General features: G+C 45.3%; 1 long non-coding RNA gene across 1 annotated transcript; it reads right to left on the bottom strand.

The window, feature by feature from the left end:
* Nucleotides 1-4,608: 4,608 nt before the first annotated feature.
* Nucleotides 4,609-5,543, bottom strand: LOC145534466 (uncharacterized). The gene is made up of 2 exons (XR_014074648.1): nt 5,448-5,543; nt 4,609-4,964 (listed from the first exon to the last, which is right to left on the bottom strand). It is a non-coding gene; the product is annotated as an uncharacterized LOC145534466 (long non-coding RNA).
* Between the last annotated feature and the right edge of the window lie 457 nt (nt 5,544-6,000).

The raw sequence follows: 6,000 nt of genomic DNA on the forward strand, positions 1-6,000 counted from the left end.
CCCAGTGGGCGGAGGTTCTTCCAAGAGAGACAGCAGGGCCCCAGGGCAGCGAGGAGGAACTGGGGATTACGGCTGGATGGGCAAGGCCAGCAGTAGGACCCCTAAATTCTGCTAGATTTCTTTCTTTGAAAACCCGCAGACTTTTCTAAATACAGTTCCACAAATGCTTGCAGTTATAATGAGGGGATTTCATTATATGAAAAAATTCGTTTTCCGAAAGGTAAGTCAGGGGTGCTCTCCTCCCATCCCCAGATGCTGAAGCCTCTGGGAGAGACTCAGGGTGTGTCTCAGACTCAGCAGGCTCACGGGTCATCAGCTCTACCTGTAGGGTCAGCCACTGAAGCCCATGGTTAGCTCAGGGTCCCTCAGCCCATTAAGGATCTGCCCCAACTTGTTGAAATGCTCTTCAGCCCTGAAAACAGCTCTTCACTCCATAATTTGAAACAGAAGACTTCATAAAGATAATAAAGATAATAGACCAAAAATTGTATCCACACAACAACAAAAAAACTTATTTTTAAATGGGTAGAAAGTGATCATTAGAGAAATGCCACATTGAGATGTCTTCATACCCTTGAGGATGGCTGTTACCCAAAGAACAAAACAAGTGTTGCCAGGGACGTGGAGAAATTGCCACCTGTATGCGCTGCCAGTGGGAATGTAAAATGGTGCAGCTGCTGTGGAAAATGGATGCAGTTCTTCAAAATATTAAACATAGAAATACCATGTGACCCAGCAGTTCTGCTTCAGGGTATATGCCCCAAAGAAGTGAAAGTAGAGAGTCAATAGATGCTTGTACATCCATGTTCATAGAAGCATATTTCAGAATAACAAGAAGTTGGGAGGAACCCACATGCCTGTTGATGGATGAATAAACAATGTGTTCTGTGATACATAAATACAATGAAATATTACTCAGACTTAAAAAGTAAGGGAATTTCTGACATACGCTACAGAATGGATGAACCTTGAGGACATTGTGGTAAGTGAAATAAGTCACAAAAGCCGACTGACAGATACTGTATGATTCTACTTAGATGAGGGGCCTAGAGTGGTTAGCTTCACAGCAACAGAAAGTAAGATGGTCATGAGCAGAGACCAGGGGACAGGGGTGGGGAGTTAGCATTCAGAGGTGCAGAGTTTCAGTTTGGGAAGATGAAAATTCTGGAAATGGATGGGGTGGTAGTTGCGTGGTAATGTGAATGTATTTGATGCTACTGAGCTGTATATACATTTACAAATGGTTGAACTGTTAAGTTTTACATCATGTATATTTTACCACAATAAAAAAGTTAAATATGGGGGGAAAAGGTATCTTTTAAAAGATCAGCAAAATTGACAAACCTTTACCCAAGCTCATCAGGAATATAGAGAGAGGAACAAGTTACCGTATCTGGACTGAAAAGGGGGACATCATTACAGACACTTCAGACATCAAGAATTGACAGTGAAACATCACAAACTGTTCTGTGCCCATACATTTAACAGCCTAGATAAAATGGACAAGTGTCTTGAAAATACAAACCTTTTTGTATTTTCTGAAATACAAAGCTTTCAGAATGAAAAAAATAAATAGGGCACTTTCTCAACCTGCCGAGGGTAATCGATAAAACCCAACAACTAACCTGTACTTGGTGGTGAAAGACGGATCACTTTTCCTCTAAAATTAGGAACAAGGCCGGGGTATTTGTTCTTCATCATCATATTAGAGGTCCTAGCCTGCAGTGGGGCATGAAAAAGAGAAAGAAATAGAACAATCTCTGTTCTCAGATGGGATGGTTGTCTATGTAGAAATTCACAAAGAATTTACAACCAAACTATCAGAACTAATGAATGAGATGACAGAGTGAAGGTGGCTGTCCCTCCCCTCCACCCCTTGTCAGCTCCCTTCATCTCCCCTGGGACTGACCCAAAAGGAACTTACTGCAGCCTGTTTTAGAAAAGCCGACAATGATTCTGTGACGGTGCCTAAACTGAAAGCCAAGAATGGTGACGAAGGGGCCACCCATTATTAGGCTTTTTATTTTCCACCAGAATTGAAGATACCCTTCCATCTGCTGGTGCTTTTAAACATATGGACTGCTCTTCATCAGCTGCGCTGTTAACCACACTCCAGGCTGTTAAAATATCTGCCGCTCAACTTTATCAAAGATTATGTGGCGCATAGGGGACAAATCGTAGGTCCGGTTCCCTTCTTGACTTTGGGGAATTGTCTTCACTGTGCTCTGATGTCCTGGGCAACCCCAGGAAACCTCTTGGGGAATCCATCATTACCTCTAGTGAAGGGATGTGGTTGAGTGTACTGTTAGCCTGAATTTGTTTTTGTGACCACCCCCCCCCCCCCGCCCCACTGCCCCGTGGAAAGCCACGTGGTCTGTATTATACAATGAAGTATCACTGATCCCAGGATAATCTCGGAAGGGCTTCCGCAATGATGCAAACTATCCAGTAGAGGGAGCCAGAGTACGAATGGAAAAAATACTGCATGTTAAAAATAACATCCCTTACAAATTGCACAATTGTTTCTAAATTAGAGTGTTTACTATTTTCGGGTTTTCCACTATATATGTAAGGTATACGTAATTTAAAAATAACAATTGAATATATGGTATAATTTAGGAGAGGAATGTAAATCTTAAAACTTAATGCCCTGCTTTTTAGCAGTACTTTGAACGGACGTAATGAACTTGGTTTGAAATCAGGAGAATTTTTCTAAATCAAAGACTGAAGATTTTTAGGCCTAAAAAGGTGTTAGAGGCAAACAGTACAGCAAGAGTTTTCAAGATAATTCTTCCGGTAAAATGTATTGCTGACTTTTTATCTGTCACTGAAGGAAGACAAAACTGTATTTTAGTTACTAAATCTACCTGTGTTTGCTTTTTAAGTTGTGACCACGGACCAGACTCAGAGATTAGGACTCACAGCTGTGGGCATTTATCGCAGGCCCTTAAGGAAAGGGGCGGGGTGGACACAGAGAGAAGGTGCTGGGTCTGGACTTCACAGACGCCTGAAAGGGAGGGCAGCAAGGGGCTGGTTTCAGCAAAGTGTCAGAGTCCCTGTGAGCCTGGGGAAAGAGTTTAAAGAGGACACGTCAGTGTCAGGTCCAGTGTCAGGAGCAAAGAGGCCAGAAGCACAAAGCCTTCTCCTTGGAGGAAAAAGAGAGGTTGAACTCGCCTGGATGCAAGCGTGAATTTTGTAAGTACGTGACCTTGGCAAGGTTGGAGGGTTGTGCTCTAACTTACACCCGTGAGAGGTGGACCGGAACTCCTCTGGCTAGACTTGCGTTCGGTGATGAGTCAGTTCAGGGGTTAGGAAGAGGAGGAGAACTTAGCTCTGGTTTCTGTCCTCGGCAGTTGGGTTTAGACAGAGAGTGCTTGGCAAGGCAAACAGGAGAAAGGAAAGAAATGGCAGGTGCTGAGGAAAGGTCGTTGTCTCCTGGTCTCTTAGAAGGCAGGGCATCATCAACAAGTGGCCGGGGATGGGGGAGCTTCAGGGCGACGGGGGTCCTGTGGACTGGGCAGAACTGGCTTCTTAGCCGGCAGGCTTTCCTGGAGGCTTTCTCATTTGGTTCTTTTTTTGGCGGGGGGGTTGTTTGGTCTTTTTTGTGTGTTTTTGTAAATTATTTAATTGGAGGCTAATTACTTGACAATATTGTAGTGGTTTTTGCCATACATTGACATGAATCAGCTATGGGTGTACATGTGTCCCCCACCCTGAATCCCCCTCCCACCTCCTTCCCCATCCCATCCCTCAGGATCATCCCAGTGCACCAGCCCTGAGCGCCCTGTCTCATGCATCGAACCTGGACTGGTGATCTGTTTCACATATGTAATATACATGTTTCAATGCTATTCTCTCACATCATCCCACCCTCGCTTTCTCCCACAGAGTCTAAAAGTCTGTTCTTTACATGGTTCTGTTTTATATTCAGTTGTTTCTATGGCAGAATCACATACAGAGAAGGACATAAGGGACTTCCCTGGCAGTCCAGTGATTAAGACTCTGAGCTCCAAGGGGGCGTGTGTTTGATCCCTGGTCAGAGAACTAAGATCCTGCATGCCATATAGCTAGTAAAGGACAAATCATAAGTTGTACAGCAGATAAAGTGGACAAGCAAGAGTAGCCTCAGAACCCGGCCCCACCCCCCACCCACCCCCTGCACACCATCCTAACCGCTAACACCAGACCCCAGGTGGCCTTCTGTTGAACTTGACAGAAACGAGTCGTGTGTAAGGCGCTCTGCTGTGCGGGCCTCTTCCGCTCGGAGGCAGTGTGAGTGTTACTGCAGTTGGTCGGGCACATTCGTGCTCGTAGTAGACAATGATTCATCATGTGAACCGACCACGATTCATCCACTCTATGCAGAAGGACACTTGGATGGCTTGGGGTTGCTCAATGCAGGCTTGATACAGACATCATTCTTGCTTTCTTTTGCACCCCTGTTGGGTACACCTGGAGGTGGTTGCTGGGTCCTAGGGTGTGCTTTATACTCATAGGTACCAACCAAGACGTTTCCCACAGGGCCGGGACCAATTCATTGTCTGTGTGTTCTATAACCGGACGTGGGGTCTGGCTGCTCGCCGCCCAGAAGTCAATAAAGAGCCCAGGTTGGTGGAAAGGAAAGTTTGCTTTATTTTGGAGGCCGACAACCAGAGGGAAGGGTGGAATCCTGTCTAGAGGCCAACTCCCCCCTGACTTCAAAGGACGAGAGCTTTTAGAGGGGGGTTTTCAAGGATGTATAGATGGAGGGAGGGGGCTACATGCAGAAACAGCTCTGACGGTCATCTGGAAATTGGTCACCGGTGGTCTGATCTTCTTCATCTGGATTGTTTTAAGTACCATTAGTCTTCAGTTCAGGGCTCCCATTTGCTTGAGGCCAGTTCTTGGAATTGTGGCAGCTTCTCATGGCTACAGCCTGGTCATCATGTGGTTAACTTCTCCCACCTGGTGGGGTTTTTCAGTATCTAAAAGACAGCTCACAGGAGATGGTTCAGAGTATTATCTATAGCCCTGGAGGAGGAACTAAAGGTCCTTGACTATGCTTAGTGACTCAACCATTATTTGTTCTGTTGGACTGTTTTCCTTTGTTTCTGCATTTTCTCACTTCTCTGATTAAGCTTATTCTCTAAAGTTTTTCTACAGACAAAAGGCAGCTGGAGGACATGCAGGGAAAGGACCTTAGGGTCCTGCCTCGTTTCAATACCGGCAGCTCTATAATTAAGCTACTGGCATGTAATATTACTATAATAATTATTACTTTATAACAAAAGGTTATAATTATTCAAATAATCGGATAAATATTCAAATAATCATTAATGATAATTATATTAGTATAATCTCTTAACTTGTGTATGGTCAGGCCACTCAAGATGGCTGCCCTCTTGCTCTCTGCCCATCCCTTGTCCGAGCAGTGCCTGCTTCACCTACATCCTGTGGGTAAGACTGACCTTCCTATGTACTTGGCCAGGCCCCAGCTGGTGATCATTCTTATCAAAGGAGCAGCGAGGGGCATGTTCCTCCGCTGGTTTCCCTGGTAACTAATGAGCACACCTGACGTCAGTTCCCCTGTAACTGGTAACTTCGCCCTGCCCCCATGCCGCCGTGTCCTGCCCACTGTCTGCCGCACATGGTGGGGTGTGGCTCTGGGACCCTGCTTCAGACATGTTGGCTCCCCATCAGTTAAACCATCGATGTCTGTTTTCAACTCCAGGCTGTTTCTTTGGTCTTGAAGCTGGGCAAGCGCAGGCCTTTCAGGCCTGTGGGGTGCAGCCCAACAACTTGAAATTGCCTGTGTTTTTTCATTTTATCTGTTCTGATGGGTGTATTGTCGTTTTCATGGGTTTTTTCCTCTTTTTTGCCCATTTTTTTTTTTTAATTGAGTTGACTACCTTTTGCTTACTGATTTGTAGACACACTTTACAAATCCTGCATACTCCGCTGAAGGGGGTGGTGGCTCAATGGTAAAGAATCCTCCTGCCGACACAGTAGATGCGGGTTCAA

This window comes from Giraffa tippelskirchi, chromosome 14, assembly GCF_054371585.1.
Source record: "Giraffa tippelskirchi isolate mGirTip1 chromosome 14, T2T-mGirTip1v1.2.pri, whole genome shotgun sequence".
Taxonomy (NCBI): Eukaryota; Metazoa; Chordata; class Mammalia; order Artiodactyla; family Giraffidae; genus Giraffa; species Giraffa tippelskirchi.